Source organism: Ambystoma mexicanum, chromosome 1q (assembly GCF_040938575.1).
Source record: "Ambystoma mexicanum isolate Mex_15411 chromosome 1q, UKY_AmexF1_1, whole genome shotgun sequence".
Lineage (NCBI taxonomy): Eukaryota > Metazoa > Chordata > Amphibia > Caudata > Ambystomatidae > Ambystoma > Ambystoma mexicanum.
In genome coordinates, this window is record NC_090922.1 from 1,110,696,987 (window position 1) to 1,110,717,905 (window position 20,919).

General features: G+C 46.9%; 1 protein-coding gene across 1 annotated transcript in view; it reads left to right on the forward strand.

The window, feature by feature from the left end:
• The window catches only part of LOC138542396 (retinol dehydrogenase 8-like), a 224,178-nt gene that overhangs the window by 48,162 nt on the left and 155,097 nt on the right, over positions 1 to 20,919 (forward strand). The window lies entirely within an intron of this gene.

Consider the following 20,919-nt stretch of genomic DNA (forward strand, 5'->3'; position numbering starts at 1 on the left):
GAAGCCAGCTTGTTCTTTGCTCTGCGTTTCAGGTCATTCCACCGCTTGTAGCAATCAGCTGTGCGCCTCACAAATCCAAGGGCACTAATGTGTTCCGCGATGGTCTGCCAGTGGGCCCTACGTTGAGCAGGCGTAGTCTTACAGCCAGCAGTTACCAACATTTCGCGGCTATGTGCCGACACATAGGCCACAAGTGCATCAAGTTCGGCGTCATTGAAGCTAGGCTTCCTTGACGTGCCGGAGTGTGTAGCCATGTCTGGGGTCTGTAGTGCAAGAGCACCCTTCTTCTTCTTGTAAGGTGGTGCGGATCCTGAGTGGCTTACGCCGCTCTGGTCATTAGGGGCAGAAGCGCAGGTGGACTGGGCACTAGAAGCCTGTAAAGGCACAATGACCATAGGTCTTGGTGCAGGCATTGGCTGCAGGGTGATGTCGGCAGGGCCAACGTCGGTGTGATGGACCTGGACCGACACTGTCCCGGCTGAGAGACTCGGAGTTGGGGTGGATTGAGCTGCAGCTGCCCCTGCAGCCCCCCCACCCTGGCTACTTGGTGCAGCAGATGACATTGCTGCCCCAGATCCACGTGGCCTGGTGACAGCAACTTTCACCGCCATACGTGGATTAGACTTACTGACCTGGAAGTCAGCCTAGGAGTCATCCTGTGCTGGTTCAGGTGACAAAATGGGCAGGTCCAACAAGGGCTGAGCTGGGATGGTGTCAGCTACGTTTCCCACAACCATTGGGGGGGGGGCATAGGTGTCCCCGATTGGTCCTCCACACAAGGGGCTCTAGGGGCACCCTGCAAATCCTGGCCACGTCCCCCTACCGCGCCCACCACGCCCACCTTTGCCTCCCTTACTGCTTGGTCGCCTCCCAACCATGGCATTGATGTTGTTGTGTGTATGGGAGTTGCAGTAAACAATTGTCCTGGGCAATTGGGGTGAAAGGGGTAGGGTACTAGATGGAATTCATACCCTAGTGCTCTAGCAAGGCTGGATGTGACCCCTGGGGGAAGATGATGGGTCATGCAACGCACAGGCACCCCAAAAACAAATGTACACGTGCACGCAACCCCTGGTAGACCACGTGCATGGAAAAATGAACCCACACTACGCTGTGGCACCCAGAAACACAAAAATAAGCGTATGCGTGTTACACGCAGCCTGGGATACGCGACACACGGGGGCAACCACAGTTGGAAAATACGTGTGCGACTCACCGTCTGCCGTGAAAAAGAACGTGAAAAAGACGCACGTGTGCGTGTTGGCAACACCCCCGCCAAAAGAAGAAAAGAGCGCAGTCTGAGGAAACAGGGAGTACGAACTGGAAACGTTGTGAAGTAATCGTGTGTGAACCGACAAGAAGTACAAGAAACACCTGCTCGCTCTCCACAAAAAGCACATACAAGAAAATAGCGTGATACTTGTATCTTTTAAGCCAGCCCACACGTGCAACGTCGCTTACGCACTAAGGCCCTTTCCTCCAATAGCACGTGTGACGTGCAGTTTTCTTACGTGCTGAATCACAAAGCACCCGTGTTGTGGGGAACGCCCACGCACGTAACGTCACTTACGCGCTAAGGGCCTTTCCTCGAATTTCACGCGGACGTGCACTTTTTTCACGTGCCAAATCACTCCGTATCAAGCTGGCCACGGCAAAGCACACGGAAGACCACGCTCCTGCCCAAAAGGCCATTTTCCTGCCCCCAAGGGCCCCGAGCACGCTCCCAACAGCCATCTGCTGCTGCCTGCCTGCTGCCCACATGCCCTGCTATTTGGTGCCTGAACGTCAGCCATCCCCAGGGGTCCAGTTGCTGTGTCCACCTCTGCTGGAACAGAAGACTCTCGACTGGGATACCATCGCTCCACAGCCCAGCCCCAGGATCCAGTTGGCCACACACGCCTGCCTCGGGGGTCGCCATGTCGGAGCAAACACCATCTGAGACCACTGGCGTCCCCCAGCCAGAGTGGCAGAGGGCCACCAGCTTCAGTGAGAAGGAAGTTGGTGTCCTGGTGGAGCATGTCCTGGAGCATTATGATGCCCTCTTCGGAACATCATGCGCCAACAAGGAAGGACGGGAGAGGATCTGGGAGGACGCAGTGGTTGCCATCAATGCGGAGGGGGTGGCAACCCGTGACATCAAGCACGTCCGGAAGCGCTGGGAGGACTTCAGGTCCAGGACCCTCTACAAGGCCCGGTGCCTCGCGGAAGAGGGCCGGGTCAGCATGAGCAACATCCAGATGAGGGTCCTGGAACGCGTAGGACCAGCGCTCCACACCCAGATCCTTCGGAGGCAGACCCGTCTGGAGTTGAGCGGTAAGTGGCCAAGCATTGCTGTGTGAGACAGGGCATGTTGCAGTGTGCTGGTAGTCTGATACTTGCCTTTATGTGAGACATAGGCCATGTATGGATGTGTGTGTGTAGGGAAATCATGGTCATGCATGTGAGACCAGTAATGTGTGAACCACATGGATGATGCATGTGTTCAATGCAACATGGGGAGCTGTATGCGGAATGCACACATGAATGCATGCCAGTTTCTGTTCTTGGACATGGAGGGGGGGTGAGGGATGGGTGCTGCTCTCATGTACATGTATGGTGCACATGTGTGTGTGTGTGTCTGAGAAGTGTGTGTGTGACTTTGAAACGCCATGGATGCATGACACATGTCCGTGATGATGTGTAGATTCACTCATGCAGTGTGGTCACCGTTGTATCCACTGTGTCTATCCACTGTGTCTGTGGTGTACAAGCCACGATGCATGACCCTCCGGTGATGTGTGTGCATGGGATCAGTGTGAGCCATGATGCATGTGAGTTTGAAGGCAACATTTTGGTTAAAAGAGGCCCTTGTATATAGATGCTGATGTTGATTGCAGGCGCCGTGCCTGTTTCTGCATGTGTGTTGCGTGCATTCACCCATGTGTTGTGGAGGGACAGGATGGAAGTGACATTTGACAGAGCCACTCATGTGTTATTGCTTCCTGTCTAGGGGAATATTGTACTGTACCCTGATGCTTGTGTTCTATGTCTCCCTCTACGCAGCGTCAAGTGAAGAAGAGGGCGGAGACAGCGCTGTGTAGCCAAGCGGCGGGGATGCCTCCACCGGGCGACGACGCAAGGCCCAGCCACCCTCCCAGGAATTGCCATCATGCGGGCGCGAGGGGACTGGTGCCGTGTCTGCCACTACGGCTGTAGCGGAAGGGCCGGTTGAGCCTCCACAGGGGCTTGCAATGGCGGAAGACGGTGTGGAGACATCCAGGTTGGTGGTCTCCACAGAGGAGGAGGAGCCTGCTACTGAGCCGCACAAGGGGCTGGTGGGGGTAGTACCACTGGTGCAGTCCAGGACCAGGGTCAGGAGGCAGCACAGGTCACCGCGGAGGGGCCTGTGCATGTCGCTGTCCTTGACCCTGTGACTGCACCACCATGCACCAGCAGGGATGCCCCGTCCCAGGCCCGTCCGCAGGTAGGGGGGAGTGCCACGTCATCTGCCTCTCCACTACCTGCGGACGAGGGGTCCCACGACCGTATGGGCTTACGTCCTGGTTGGTGTTGCGTTGCGCACGCATGACATTCGTGATGACGTGCGTGCTTCCTGGGCAGAGCACGTACGCCATCATGAACAGCAGTGACGTGGCACTGTTTGGAGGGGCCCTGGTCGGTGGGTTCCTACATGTGTCGTGCACTCTGGAGGACCTCTCCTCCTCTGTGGAGACTATGCGCCAGTCGTTCTCCATGCCGTCTTCCGGCCCAGATTCCAACAGGGCCCCCTCTTTCTCTGATACTTCTGTTACATCTACTACTCGTCTTGTTATCATTGATTACCAATTCATTAATCAGTGAGTATTCTCCCATGAGATTCAACTGCCTCTGTAAACCCACCTGTGCTCTGTCCAGAAGGATCACGCCATCTGGATATGTGAGGCGTTGAACCGTCAATGCGGAGATCCTACAGGGCGCAAAGGATGATTGCGATAACATTTTCCCCAAGTCTGACAGGTAAAGGTTGAACGGGCAAGGGGGCAAGCAGGCAGCCCTGGCAGAGCCCCCTTCTTGTCTGGAAGCTATCCGTCAAGACACCCTCCTGCCTGTTCAACCTAACCTGTAAAAAAACGACTCTCATGCAAATGGACCAGGACCAAGAGTAATGCAGAGGGTATGTGCCACTCCCAAAGTTTTGACCAGAGTTGTGGGCGATAGATGCAGTCACATGCTTGAGAGTAGTCAATCGCAGCCATGTATATAGGGGGATTTCCCACCCTCACCGTCTCTTCCCTCGAGCAGCTGAGAGTAGTCAATCGCAGCCATTTATATAGTGGGATTTCCCACCCTCGCCACCTCTTCCCTCGAGCAGCAGAGAGTAGTCAATCGCAGCCATGTATATAGGGGGATTACCCACCCTCGCTGTCTCTTCCCTCGAGCAGCTGAGAGTAGTCAATTGCAGCCATTTATATAGGGGGGATTTCCTACCCTCGCCGTCTCTTCCCTCGAGCAGCTGAGAGTAGTCAATTGCAGCCATTTATATAGGGGGGATTTCCTACCCTCGCCGTCTCTTTGCTCAAGCAGCTGAGAGTAGTCAATCGCAGCCATTTATATAGTGGGATTTTCCACCCTCGCGTCTCTTCCCTCGAGCAGCTCAGAGTAGTCAATCGCAGCCATGTACATAGGGGGTTTTCCCACCCTCGCCATCTCTTCCCTCGAGCAGCAGAGAGTAGTCAATCACAGCCATGTATATAGGGGGATTACCCACCCTCGCCGTCTCTTCCCTCGAGCAGCTGAGAGTAGTCAATCGCAGCCATTTATATAGGGGGGATTTCCTACCCTCGCCGTCTCTTCCCTCGAGCAGCTGAGAGTAGTCAATCGCAGCCATGTATATAGGGGGATTTCCCACCCTTGCCGTCTCTTCCCTCGAGCAGCTGAGAGTAGTCAATCGCAGCCATGTATATAGGGGGATTTCCCACCCTCGCCGTCTCTTCCCTCAAGCAGCTGAGAGTAATCAATCGCAGCTATGTATATAGGGAGATTTCCCACCCTCACCGTCTCTTCCCTTGAGTGGCTGAGAGTAGTCAATAGCAGCCATGTATATAGGGGGATTTCCCACCCTCTTCCCATGAGCAGCTCACGACAAAGCAGTGTAATGTGGTGCCGAGTCCCTTACGAAAATCTGTCTGAAAGGTTTGCAGGCGACGAGTGGAGGTCGCCCAAGACACCAACTGCTTCAACACCAAGGCTGCAAAGATCTTGCTTTCGCTATCGAGAAGAGAAGTTGGATAGTAATTTAGAGGGCTGTTCCCGTCCCCCATTTTTATATATAGGTATAATCACAGTGTCACTCCAAGAGGGAGGAGTAGTTCTGGTTGCAATGATTTCTGAAAACAGGATATGTAAGACCGAAGCCCACAAAACCAGATCATTTTTTAGGATTGCATTATGGAGGCCATTGGGGCCCGGGGCTTTCGAGTTAGAGGCTCTCTTAATTGCCACCTCAATCATGTCTAGTGACAAGGGCAGTGACTACGGGACATCTGTGCATTCATACGGAAACGTACACTCTGATTCCCATACAGATGTAAAATAGCATTTCACCCATACGCTTTCTGGTATAGGGTTACTTGGCACCCGGCCTTGTGTTGATGTCATCACCTCCCAAACGTTTCTGTAATTATTCTGTGTTAGTATCGGAAGCATTTTCTCACCCTCTTTTTGTGACTGAATAAAGTTATGTCCCTTAACCCAATTTCTGGATCTTTGTTTGAGGGATCGACCGCTCTCATTATATTCAACGAGAGATACTCCCTTCGCAACGGGTTATGGTCGTTGCATCGAATTCCTTGCATCGACATGCATTTGCATCAAATTTTTTCCATATAAAAAATGTGCACCCCCTAACCCGGTTTTTTACCCTTTATAATGCACCTGAACAAAAATTAACCCTTTACCGCCCAAAAATATGCATTTGATGGACATTTTTATTAGATGGAAACATTTCAATGGAATGGCATTGGATGCAATGGCATTAGATGCAATGACCAGATACCCTACACAACAAGGCGTCTAACGCCGCTCCTTAGCGTTTCCTTTATGCCCTGGATAACAGAGTAAAGGGTGAGCGCTTGGACGTCTAATATTCTTGTTGACTAGTCGCCTGCTCTCAAACCTTTCAACAAAAGTCTGGAAGAGATATGGTGTAATGACTCCCTTTTTGTAGTCCAAATGAGTCACCTTGAAGAAGCTATACATAGACGTATTATGTTGTGCACTATTTGCTATTCGTCTTGCTATTCCATTACCCCTTCAGGTCAACCTGCAAATTGTTTAATGCAACAGATACACTACACTCTTCTTCCAATGTCATTTGAGCTCTTATCATATTCTGGTCACTCAGAACAGATTCACAAACCGTCATCTCTTCACATGCATCAAATAAAATGGGCGAGAGTACCAGATGATCAAGATATGAAGATTGTGACCCATTGCTCCACGTCGGTTTGGGCGGAGCATCCCCAGTAATCGAGCCGTTGGCAACCATTAGATTGCAGGCATCAAGTAAATCAATCCAGCGCTTACCGCCGGAAACCGTTCTACTTTTCAACTTCCCTCGTGGACAAAACTGCTTACTGAACAAGCTGAGTAGAAAATAGAAAGCATTACCAGCAACACAGAACGGCAAAGGCAAGGCATTGCTGCCACCTACAGGCCATCTACAAATAAAGCTCCCTTCACAGAAATCAAACACCTACCGAATAATTATGGCTCCTTCAGCAGCACGAAAACCCGCTTGAAGATGACAATTAAGTAGGTTGACATTCCAGTACTTGACATTTGTGCCACAACCAAAGCGGAAATAGTATTCATGTGGTTATTGAAACAACTAGAAATCCCCATGTCTATGCAGTCTGAAAGCTCAGGAGATATAGGAGGTCAAAGCCAGTAGTGGACTGGCCGACAGGGAACTCAGGAGATTTCTGGGTTTAGACTGTGCCCCACGAGCTCCTTTTCTGCAAGGTACCTGTAAGCACCCCTCCATTTTCTGCTCCTCTTCCCTCCATTCATTCCCTCTCTTCTCATCTCCCACATCCTTTGAAGTAGAGAAATTGTTATATAGCAATTTCTGGTATGTTGATGATTGTGCTACCACTGATCTTGTAAAGGGACGGGCCTGACATACCGGGCTTCAACTGGACTGCACATGGAATGACTGACACCTAACCAACCAACACTCCTGTCCACTAACAGGGTGGGTTGTTTTTTCATTTCTTTTCCCTGCTCTCCACTTTCACTGACCCCTGCCCTATTTAACACAGTGTGCCAGTTAGGCCCTGAAGATTGCAATGTGTGGGGGGAAGTTGAACATCCACATGCCGTTCTGAGCTAAACTACAAATCGGGTACAGGCAGGCACAGATAAAGGGGTATCTGCAGGAGGGGCTACGTAAACAGTAATGCTGTGATGTTTTTCAAATGCTTCATTTCAGATCTGCCTTAGGAAGTGGAGACATTCTACGAAAGCTTGCAAATATTCAAAATAAATGACTTTGCTAGCCTATTAAGGTATTGACTCGTTTTCTTCTGTATCAACATTCTATTCAACCCTTGGCTAACACGGTACAATCGAACTGAACCTATATATATATTTATAATATATATATATATATATATTTTCGTTTAGAATAGCATAAGGGTACGCTATTCCCTCGAGCTGCACTCCTCACCATACAGTTCCAAACATGGGGTTCAAAAGATGCTTTGTTACGGGTCGAGAGTTGAAAAAGAAACTGCACCGGTTGTATGCATTTAAACAACCTTCATTTAATCATTGCAGTTCATTTAAAAAAAGGAAAATTTCCCAGTTACATCGTTAGCAAGACGGCAGCCTGACGCGTTCAACCACGACCTTGTAGCTTGCTCACAGTTACTCCTCCCCCTTTGGAAGTTTGTTTTTAAACCCAGCACCACACCATGGTGACTGACACAAAGGAGGTAACTTACAAAAAGGTGATATTATGGTTAGTAGCCATGTTGGATTGGGCTATCACATCCAAACTACCCATATCATAAAAGACGAAAAAAATTAGTATCAAAAGTAAAAACATTATTTTCAACGTTTATAATAAAACATACATGTTCATATCAAAGTTTCATTATAAAAGACATTGTATTTAGCAGAAATCTCCATGCTCGATTTGGTGATCCAGGCTATGTATGCTGTGTTTCAGAGGGCTGTTATATTTCACCTGTTGCATATCAAAATATATAATATGGTTAAGAAATGCATAATGCATTTCTAGGGGTCATGTTTAAAGTGCTTAGTGCATTTAAGAGCGAAAGCGTTTTCCTCTTTGAATGTCCCTTCGATGCCTGTTTCCATTCCATAGGTGCGTTATTTTATTTTTTATTTATTTAAAGTGCAAATTGGCTAATTAAAACCTTATACACTAAAGCCAAACTATAAACTGTATTTTCCTTAATGTTTCCAAAGATGTTATACCCAGTTCACACCTAATTGCTTCTCTAGGCACGGCTCTGTGCAAACATAATGCTGTTTTCTACATTTTCCCTTCTATCTTTCCAAGATTCCCCATACTTCTTTCCTCCACTGTTTCCAATGCATATAGGTTTCCCGGTATTATGCATGTTTTATAGATTTCTAAAAGACCTTCTACCGAACATCCCCCTTTATAACTACGGGAAAGATTGTATTTTTTTGTTGCTCTCACTTTCGCCATTTCAAAATAGAAATCACTGGGTGGTTTATTTACAATTGGCATTCCTGAATTTGGATAGCTTTCAACCATCTCTATTTTTTTGGTGTCCATTTTCCATGCATATGTTGGTTTATAAGATCTACCTTTCCTACCACCAAAAACCATAATCTTCGTTTTCTCTACGTTTATACTTAGATTATTCTCTCTTGGATATTGTTGTATTGCATGTAACATTCGTTGTAGACCCACCGGCGTCTTATCTAATAGAACGGTGTCATCCGCGTACATTAACCAACTAATGCGTATTTTCCCTACTTGTGCGGGGAAATTATTTAAATTCACAAATCTTTCCCACATGTCCACGACATAATGGTTATAAAGCACTGGAGAGGTAACACAACCTTGTTTTAACCCCACATTAATTCTAATGGGAGGAGAGTATTTAGATCGTTTGTCCAGGCAAATTACCGCTGTTGTTTCCCTGTACATTTCTTTCAAGAAGCGCAGTATAATCGGACATATTTGCCATTTAGCCAGTTTTCCCCACAATTTTTCCCTATCCACACTATTGAAGGCCATAGTATAATCTATAAAGCACACATAAAGGTTGGTACATTTCTTGCCACAGGTATCCGATATAATATCATTTAGTGTAACCAGATTATCTAGGGTACTATTATTCTGCCTAAACCCAGTTTGTTGCATAGACAGCAGTTGTTTCTCCTTGCTCCACTTATTGATGTTTTGTAATAGCAGTGAGCAAAATATTTTACAGCTACTGCCTGCCATGGCCAAAATCTGATAGTTATCCGGGGACAATCTGTCGCCTTTTGTATGTATTGGGACAAAAACTGCTTTACCCAGGATTTCGCCACTTTCCCAAATAGATGAAAAAATGTGATACAGCAACCAGGCCCGTTTCTCAGGATTGTGCTTTATAACTATATTTGCGACCCCATCTGGACCAGGTGCTCGGGAAGATTTCATTTTTTTAATTACCTGTAGGATGTCTTGTTGGTCATATGGGAAAACGGGCTGTCAACTTTCAAATTTGAGGACTCTTGTGCCTCTAATTCAGACGATGCCCCCTCCTCCTCACCTGTTTCTTCGAACGAGCTGTCTGGTTGATACTCCGTCTTTTGTCGTCCTCTTTGTTTCTTTTTGAAGAGATAGGGTCTTCCCCGGAGCAAAGCCACAACGGAACCCTTATCAAAGGGGCGCTGATGGGCCCCTCTCCGGGAAAGCCCTTGGAGAGGAAAAAGCCAGGAAGGCAGAAAAAACCTCTCGGATCGGATATCTGAAGACTGTGAATAGATGCTAGTTCCTCCAGCAATCGGGAGCATAGGAAGGTCCCAGCATAGGCAGAAAGAATCAGAACACCCGGCTCCACGAAGGAGAAAAAATAACCGGGATCCTTTAAGGAGCAAAAATATAACAACAACAGCCGCTGGAGAGGGGAAAGCCGGTTCCGGCAAACAGAAAGAGAAAACAGAAAGTCTTGGAAAAGGAAGGAAGGAAGGAAGGCAAGGACTGCCGCGAGCAGGTCAGAACTGGTGGAACAGTAACAAAACCGCCACAGAAAGGGAAGGAAGCCAGGGAAAAGAGAGGAGAGGGAACACAGGAACAGCGTGTTAACCCAAGGCAAGCGAATAGGTGCAACGCGACGCGTCGCAGAAAGGGGAGGGGTTAAATGCCGAAGGCCCGGCGTGCAAGAGAAAAGAGAACAACTAGAGCCACAAACCCGTAAGTAGTGAGGGTAGAATAACGGCACCACCTAATGGCCGGAAAACCTCCAAGTCCTCCATAGCGTCCAAGCAGGCAGGCGCCCTTGGTGCATGACACAGGCCCATTTCTTTTCCATTTTTGAACTTCAGTGATTTTTCCACTATTTTTAGTAAAGAAAAGTTGAGAAATATATTCTATCCATACTTCTTGGCCCACTCCATTTATGTCAGTCCCGCTTTCTTCCAAGAGATATTGCCTGCATAGATACCAACATTTCTTTGAGTCATGAGTCTTGCTAAGCATAAATGTAATACGCCAATTTGCATTATTGATGTTCTGTTTATATGCTCGTAACCAGTTTTTATATTTGGTGTTAAGTGATGTTATTTCCTGTTTCCTTTCCCTTTCTCCCAAATTCTCTTTCTTCTTCACTTCCCTTATTTTATCCTTCAATTCCTTTTTATGGTTATTAATCTGGCTATCAAAAATATTATTATGTTTTTTTCCCCTCGTTTTGTGTCACTTTCCAATTTCTATTGTATTTCTGTATAATACCCAACAAATTACTTATGAAATTTAGACCATTTAGAGCAATCTTCTGTCCATTCAGGGTTATATGATTGAACATATTATCACATTTTTCTAAATTCCGTTCTGTCCACATAAGCCTATTTCCATTAACTGAACTTTGCATATTATGGACCTTCCTCTCCTGCCAGCTAAAATGTGGTCTGCTATCTAGTTTGCATTTTAATACTTTATGGTCACTCAGCAAATTGTCTATATGTTTAAAACCTAATAGGTGTCTCCGAAGCCCTCTACTCACAAATATGTAATCTAAGCGATAGCTTACTTTACCATTAGACCAAGTAGTTTCTCTAATACATTTTTCATTTGGTTCTAAATATTCCATATCATAATTATGGAATAATTCTACCCAAATAATAACATCCTCTACCTGTTTGGGGATCTTATGTCATTTTCCCCCAATTCTATTCCCTAAAGTTCCCATAGAGTCGAATTCTCACTCCATTAATTCCCATTTTTATTCTTTAGCTAAATCACAATGGGCATTAAAATCACCTACAATCATGACTTCTGCCTTAGGTCTTTCTTGCATCCAGACTTCCAGGATATTTGTAATGACTTTAGTGATTGCTGAAATGTTCAGTGCTCCCGGCCTTGAGTAAACATTTATTAGCAGCAGTTCTTCTTGAAGGCCTATATTTCCTATAGTGGCACTCATCACATGAGGTGCATTTCCCCCTTTATTTTATTCTCTTAACGTGATATAATTTTTAGCTCCTATGGAGAGTCCCCTTGCTGGTCTGCCTTTTCCCCCCTGCATTGCACAGTTATTCAATATACAGATGGTCCGATAGCACAGCAAGTAGAGCGCTTGCTTTGACATCTGTGCAGAGCCTGCTGACGCAGGTTCGAATCCCGGCAGGGCCAAACTCAGCCTTTCATCCTTCCAAGGTCGATAAATGAGCACCACACACCGTGGGTAATAATGAGCAGCGCTCAGATACCTGAGGGTTCGTAGCGCTATATAAATGCTAAATTATTATTACTATAGCCAACTCTAATAGCTCCTCTCTTATCCATGTCTCTTGTAATGCGAATATATCTAATTTTTCTAAGATTTCAAATCCCCCTTTACTTATAATAAAGTGTAAACCTCGACTATTCCAGGATAAAACCTTTACATTTTTACCTTCCTTTTATTTCAATACCCATCTAAGTAGTCTCCATCTGGTACCCATATTTCAAAATTATCTTCTCTCTTATATCCTTGTTCTAAAGATATTTCTGGGAGTAGTAAGTCATTTTCCTTTGAGTCTGAGTTTCCTGTATAGTTGCACAACACTATTTCATATTCCTGTTCCCTAGTATAGTCTTGGCCTGTTCCCTTATTAAATCTACAATCACTGCTGTGCTAAATTGCACTATCACCCAATTTTCCCAGCTACCTGTTTCAGGTAGTGTTACTCTTTCTATATCAGTTGTTTTTGTGTTTTGTAGGGAAGGATTGGACACTCATTTCTCTAACAGTCAATTCCTATTTAAGAAAGGGCTATCATCTTGTGTATTTTTTTTCAATTATTTTAATGCTTTTTCCCAGGTTATAGACCCTTTCTCCTCTTCCTTTCTCACCCTCTTTAGAATACATATCACGACTGGGTTTGTTAGTGAACATTGCCAACCTTTCCATTTCTCTTACTTATATGTCTTTTTCTCTAAAATTCATTTTCTCTACTACTTTACTAATTGGGATATCTAAAATTCTCACTTCGGGTGCCTCAATACTTTGGGAGACTTCCTTTTCCCTCTTATTTTCAAATTCTACATCTTGTTCCTCAACTACCACAGATTCAACATCATCCATTAGTTCAAATATATTTTCTCTTGAAACCTTTGGAGAATTCCCTATAAGCCATTTAACTATACCCTTTTCTTCATTAGTTGATTGAATGCGGTCTTTCTTTACAGATTTTAGTTTCTTATTTAGCTGAAATCTGTCCCCTGTTTCCACACAATCAATATCCTTTGAGGATATCTCTGCAAGGGCACTATTTTTCCGCTTATTTAACTTAGCCTTCTTTACTTTGGACCCTGATCCCCTATTTCTACTGCCTTTCTTGTTGTTTCTTTTCTGCCGGTTCCATTCTTTTTATACCATGGGGTTGATGCTGATCATCCAGAGTACTATTTCCCTGTTCTTTACTATCCTCTACTTCTTTTCCCAAAATAGTGGTCCCAACTATCTCCACCACTATAGCTTCCCCTCTTTCCCTTTCTTCTTCGCTCAATTCCCCATGATCTTCGACAGGGATATCTAAGGGAGAAAAAATATCTATCTCCCATTGTTTATATTTCCCTGCTTCTTCTATACTTTTACCCAATCATTTTGTATTTTCTACTGTCTCTATCACTAGATTTTTGAGTCCTTCTTGTTCACTCAATAATTTAGTACAGATACCTAGGAGTATGTCCACCATGGAGGTGAGAGCATCTAGTTTACCCGCACACTTAATGGAAGAATCAGCTTCATTTTCAGGATCTTCCCACGAGCTGTCCTCCCTCTCTCTTTCTACATCTGGATGCGCAAATTTCTCCAAACAGGTGTTGCTGAGAGATCGATGCCAATTATCATCCATATTGGTCATTCCAGATTTATTTTTCTGGATCGGTTGTTACTGATAAATCAATGCCAATTATATTATCCATATTGGACATTCCAACCGTATCCTGTTCACTTTGTGAAGTACCCAAAGTTCCTGGTAAGCCCAGTGATTGGCGCCTAAAATCTTGGCATAGATTCAATATTGAATTGTTATCTATCATTGAACCATTAGCCGGTAGCGGAATTGAACTTCCATCTTGTAATACTTTGTTTTTGTCTTGTTTCTGGCGGAAGCTTGAAATGTTTGGCTGTTCCACAATATTTCTTTTATCTAGTATTCAACCTTTTTTTGTTCCCTTCTGAGCCGGACTTGTTTCTAAGCTGGCGTTCCTCTGAGTTGGACCTCCTCTTATCTTTTTGTTTTTTTGAATTATAGGATCTCAATTTTGGAGCCATTTTCCCTATCTATAGGTAGAACTTTAAGATGGATTTGGATGAAGTAGTATGTTCAAAGATGATTACGTTCCAAAACAGACAGTCCTTAACTTTATATAATATTGATATTAGGTTAAAACTATCCCTCTATATAAATTATAATACCCAACAACTCTCCGCCAAGTGGAAAGAAATACTGCAATTGATGCGCCCACCTCAGCACTTTTACCAAGCAGTACCGACCAATCGGTATTGCCATATAGACTTCACTAACAATTATTTGTCTTGAAAATATGTATTTCAAGAGTTACCACCCACCCTTAAAGTGCTAAATATTATGTAGACTATCTGTAATGAGATACTCTTTAAAGTGATTGTGCTAAATTTCTGATTTCACTGTTAATATGCTATAAGATTTAAAAAGTGTGTGTAATTATATACTATTTTAATAAAACCATTACATCCATATGTGAGTCTAATTCATTAAAACTATCTAAAATACAATACCTTTATATTCCCTAAAGAAGAAATGTACTTTCTTATCTATAACCATACAATAAACAAACAATTTTTTAGTATAATATGTTATTTGTAATATAATTCAAAGGGGGAGAGGCACTCCTCGCAGCCCCCGCCCATGTACCTTTTTCATGTTAGTTATAGTATAAACAAATACATCCAATATTAAATTATGGGTTAAAAGAAGGGGTGTACTGAATAGTACATTTACTATTCGGCTGAAGCCGAATAGTTGTCCAAAGTGTTCGGCCAAAGCCGGATAGTGACCGAATAGTAGATTACTACTTGAAATGTGTCAAGGTATGCATAACAAGCCAAAACTGTTGGCTTTGCCAATGCTTGTTTTAACAGGACTTCAGTGAAGGACATGCATAGTACTTATAAATAGTATGTTAAACAAAAAGAGTACACATGTTGCGTTTTCACCCTATCTTGAAGCCTACAAATACCATACCAGAATGCAATTCCACGAAATTATAATAAATGGCTTGTAAGCTGTCTTTCAAGACCTAATCATAACAAAAGATAATGTGGAATGGTAACCTTTTGCATTGTTTAAAGGGGGCATGCTTTATATGATGCCAATGAAAAATGACCCCAAAAACAAATGCATTTAGCACACCAAATGCAGACATGTGAATACTATTGAAATAGTGCACATCTCTTTTTGGTCAACATATTTTATGGCAACTAGTTTTTCTGTATGTGCTTTTAGTATCAAATGCACATTTTCAAGCCCTTGTCCACAACAAAGGTTCTTTATTGGACCATTACTTTAAAAAACGAGTGTGAATAAAGAGGTGAACACTGATGCACTGTGATCAGTGTCCTGCTTCCTCCTGCTGTGTCCCGTCAGGGTGAGGCCTCATTCATGTTCTAAACGAGAGCACAAATGAAATGGAGTAGTTAACTTACTATAAGCTTTGTTATCTTCACTTCTATGACCCCTGCTACTAATGGCGCCCCAGTGGTGATTGAAGAGTAGAGAAGAAAGCTCATGGCGCATTCATACATGTGTGTTGGCAATGGACTGCCGGTCCCCACCCCACACCCCCCAACTCCCCTTTGGCATCCTACCAAGTAAAGAATCAAAGCTCTCTTGCATTTAAAAGCATTCGCTGGGCTGTAAAGTGAAGCATGCTTGAGCTACTCGTCCATTGATTCAGGGAGGCAGAGACAATGGCGGCGGTCTCTCCAGTGGCCTGCAGTTTATGGGGGGCAGCAGTAGAAGTGATCACTGCCACTCATGATCTGCTCCAGTGAGTTCAGAAACAATAACCCGAATTAGTCGAAGGCCAAAACTTGCTTCCCACTGATTGCACTGCAATGTCCAAGGACTCGAGTGGAAGGTTTACTTTCTAAACCAGCCCATGTCACTAGCGGCGAGGGGCCCCCAGTTGGGTGTTTCTGACAGATTAAATGCGTGGAACCGTCCTGCTGACCTGAACAGGCTACTTACGCCAAAAGAACAATAGTGGTTTGAACCATGTCCGCGATGATAATAGTTATTAACCCCACGCCCTCCCTTCACCCCCCCCCCCGTGGAAGGATTGCGCTTTACTACAACTCTGTTCTTTAAACTGACAACGAGAACAGGCATTCAATGCTATGGCTAGACGTTATTAGCAGCGTCCTTGAAGAAAAATCTGCTGCTTCCTTGTAATCCTGCCATTAAAGACCTGCTAATAATAATGACACCCATGGCATATTTGAGGTAACGGAACACCCATGTCGAGCAAGTCCAACCCACTTTCAGTCCAATGTTCACAACTCCCGTCAGGTGTGCCCATGCTGCAGCGTAATTCACATCTAATGTGGCACTTTCGTTCGTTATTGGAGGCAAGTTATTCGACGCACAACAGATTTTATATTCAGAAGTAAACAACCAAACTTTCCGACAGCAGACATGCTAAAACATGAATTCTGCGCACAAACACATCAAAGAAGCTGCATTTAAGTTTGCAGTGAAGAAAGCACACCTGCATGGGAGTAAGCACACCTGCATGGGAGTAATGCTCTGCGCACCAGCGGCGTGCAGTCACCCTTTCCTTCTGTTCCCGGTGTGGATAATGTGCACCATCTACTTATCAGGATACGCATCCCATGTAATGTAATGGCGTCACCTGCTGGCCAATAATAATAATGGCTCACACTTTCATGCAAGCATTACTGGGAATAATTCAAGCTTGCAGAGTGTTGTATTCCAGCCCGCGGTGGGCGCACGCGGGGGCTGGAAGGTCCGGGCTAGGCCGCGCGGCCTGTGGCGCAGCGCCAGCGCGAGCTGCAGGGACAGACACCCACACGCGTTGCTGGTCTGCCCCGGAACTGCCTCCCAAACGCGGGGGCGGGGCTTTTATTAGAGACGCCCTGCGTCACCGCGTAGAAGGACGCAGGGCGGAACATAACATTCCTCCTTTATTATAAAACAAACAAACACAATACAACTGCAATCAACTGGACGTTCACCGGTAGTCTACGGGGTGTGTTGGCTACCACACATAGTCACTTAGCTTGGCTGGCGGCCTCGTGGCAGTTCTCAGGCCGTATCGCCCTTCTCGGGGACTACCCCCCCTTGGCCCCGGATCTGGCTCACCTTCATTGGTGGTATCCTCGAGGCTAGGGGCATCCAGCGGTTCCCAAGTCCTGTCCCCCGCTCCTGTTTCGTCCGGGATGGATCCGGGCTCCTCTTCGCTGGACCGAGCATCCTCATCCTCCCGGTGGTCCTCTTTGTCTGTCCACATGGTGTGGGGCACCGCCTTGAACCACGACGAATTCCTCGTCACTTGACGGCGTCCTCGTGTCACTGTCACCATGGTTCCGCGCCGATCACTGACGGTCCATGGCAGTTCATCGTATCTGGTGTCGAGTTTTGCCTTGGTGGGGTTGCGTAGCATGATGACTTGATCCCCTGCTTGATGGTTGGGCGGCCTGGCTCTCCTCTTGCCGCTCATGTGGGCATTGGCACTCCTTCTCCTCATTTCTGTGCGTTCTTCGTTGACCCCGTCCGGGGTCCTGCTCGGATGGTGCGGAATCGAGGATCTGATAACGGTGCCGAACATAAGGTCCGCCGGTGGTATACCGGCTGTGCTGTGGGGGGGTGACCCGATAGTTTCTGAGGAAACGGTACAGATCAACTTTCCATGGGCTGGCATTCGCCTTGGATACCCTTAGCACTTTGTTAATTGTTCTCATGAACCGTTCCACATCCCCGTTTGCCTGGGGCCATCCCGGCATGATGTGGTGGTACTGTATATTGAGTTCTTGCAAATAGTTCTTGAATTCCACCCCTGTGAACGGCGGCCTGTTGTCGCTTTTGCTGGAGGTGGGTAATCCGTGAGTTGCGAACATCTTTTCGATGGCCGGAATGACCACTTCCGCCGCGGTGGATTCGACTATTTCCACTTCAGGATAGCGCGAGTGATCGTCAATGGCCACCAGTAGGTAGAGGCCTTCTCGTAGCTTACAGAAGTCAATGCTGATTGCCTCCCACCGAGAGCGGCCGCGTTCAGCCGATAGAATTGGTTCCGGTTCTGGCGGGGCTCTTGTTATCTGACAGGATAGGCACGTGCTGATTAGGGCCTCTACACGTTCCTCGATCTGGGGAAACCATACCCTGTGCCTTATGCGGGCCTTTGTTCTAGCCAGTCCTTGGTGTCCTTCATGTGCTAGGGCCACAACCCTGGCTTGTAGTTTGAGAGGAATTACGATGCGGTTTCCTCGGAGTATCACCCCCCCTTCAGTGATCGACAGATCTTGCCTGACGGTGAACATGCCGGACAGAAACCCTTTCGCTTCCTCTGTCCTGTTGTGGGTGTGTCTCATGAAAGTCTTCCAATCACTCGAGATGATGGCATCTTTCACCAAGTCGCAACAAGGGTCCTTGTGGGTTTCCGACTCAATTTCCTCGATGCTCACCGCCTTAGGCCTCATTGCGCGTACCACTTGGCATATGTGTTCCTCAGTCTCTTCGGCCACTTGGATCTCTTGGTGGGTCGCCGCTCGCGGATGTCTCGAGAGAAAATCCGCGGGGTTTCCACTGCCTGGCTGGTAGATGAGATCAAAGTCGTATTGCTGAAGGTGTAGGAGCCATTTGGTGATTCGTGCCGGAGGGTGCGACGATGTCCCCATGAAGATGGGCAGCAGGGGTTTGTGGTCCGTGATTGTCGTGAACCGACGCCCATATAAGTAGAGGTGAAAATGCCGGCACCCCCACAACACGGCGATGGCCTCCTTTTCGATGTGAGAGTACCTCTGTTCGGTCTCCGTGAGGGCTCTCGATGCGTACGCTATCGGCCTTTTCTCCCCTTCCTTTGTTACCTGCATCAGGATGGCACCGAGCCCAACCGGGCTTGCGTCCACGAACAGTTCAGTGGGCAGCTCGGTGTTGTAATATGCCATTTTGGTGTCGACAGACAGGGAGTCTTTGATGCTTTCGAACGAGTCCTGGCATTTCTGCCCCCAGTCCCACTTGGTGTTGGCCTTCGTCAGTTCCCGTAATGGCTCAGATAGGGTGGCCAGGTCTCGGATAAACCTCCCGCAGTAGGTGGCCATGCCTAGGAAACTGCGTACTTCCGTGGGGTTCATCGGTGGGCTTGCGGCCTGAATGTCTGCGACCTTCTGGGGGTCAGGGGAGATGCCCGTGCTGCCAAACTTGTAGCCAAAGAAGGTGATCTCTGATCTGAGGAACTCACACTTCTCCCGGTGTATAGTGAGCCCAGCCTCTTGTAGTCCGTCCAGTAGGGTTCGAAGCCTCTTGATGTGCTCTTCCGTGTCGGGGGCGTGAATCAAAATGTCATCACTCACATTGAGGACACCAGGGATGCCCCTGATGACCTCTTGAATGGTTTGCTGGAATACCTCAGCTGCCGACGATATCCCGAAGCTCAGGCGTTTGTATCTCCGCAGCCCCAAATGCGTCGAGAATGTCGTGATATAGCGAGAGTCCCTGTGGAGCTTGAGTTGGTGATACCCCGCCTTCAGGTCAACCTTCGAGAATACACGGGAACCCGTGAGGTCAGCCACGATTTCATCGATTGTTGGTGTGATGTGGCGCTCTCTTTTAATGGCAGTGTTCGGGAGGCGCATGTCTATACAGATCCGCACTTTTCCAGGCTGTTTGGGTTTCCGCGTTACCACCATTGGCGAGACCCATGGTGTGGGTCCTGTGACCTCTTCTATGATGCCGGCTTCTTCCAAAGCCTTGAGTTCCTGCTCCACTTGCTCTCTCATGTGGAATGGGGTTCTCCGATGTCTTACGGCCTTGGGCTGTACTGTTTCATCAATGTGTAGTTTGATGGTTTTGCCCTTCAGACAGCCTATTCCCTCTTGCAGCTAGGGGTATTGCCTCAGTATGTTCTCCACCTCCTCGCCCGCATCGACGTGGCAGACGAATTTAACCACTCCCAGATCTTCTGCTGCGTCCCCACTCAGGAGGCTTTCAATTCCGGCCCTCACGACATAGACTTTCGACCTTAGTCTATTTTCACTGTGTTCCAGCATGGTGCGGAATCTGCCAATCACTGGTAGGGGCTTCCGGCTGCCGTATGCGTATAGCAGCGTGTCTGTGCTTTTCAGCTCTGGTGGAGGGTTTAGAGTCTGGAATGTGCTTGTGGGCATCACATTCACTGAGGCGCCTGTGTCAATGGTCATAAGGATGCTCTGGTTTTGGACGGTGACCATGCATTTGCGCCTTCGGGCAGATTTTCTTTGCGGTCCTTGACCTTGGCTCAATGCATGCACCAGATATACCTTCCTTCCTTTTCTGTCGTTGTCTTTACTGGGATTCTGCTGCATCGTCGAGACGTCATCCCCTTCTTCCTCCGTGGAGGAGTTAGCCACTGCGACCCGCCTTGCATTGGCTTGCTTCTTTTTCTTGGTCGCATTCTTCTCAGGAAGATTTTGTAGAGGCTGGATGGAGCTGCCCGCTGATCTGCATACATTCGCATGATGATCCTTCCTGCCGCATGCTCCACACGTGTTTCCTTGTGCGGGGCAGTTGCGACGGCCATGTCGTGGGCCACCACACCAGCCGCACTCTGTGGGCCCAGGAATGCACGGTTGCCACCTGTTCTGGCCATATCCCCTACTGTGATCATCCCTCGAGGATGGTTTGTTGGCAATCTGGGCCACCACGGCTGTGTTGAGGGTAGGTTTCAATCTGTGTAGCGTGGCCTCCATGTTGGCCGCTCTGGTGTGTGCCAGTTCCCTTTGGCGTCCGAGTTCAAGGATGCGTTGTAAGGGAATACCTCTTTCGCTGAGGACCAGGCGTCTTAGTTTTTCTGAGTGTATGCCGTTGATAACTTGCCTCCTGATTTCCCTCTCCACATTTGTGAACTCGCAGGACATAGCCAATTTTCTCAATCTGGTGTGATACGCGTCTAAGGTTTCGTCCGCTGCCTGTATGGTGGTGCAG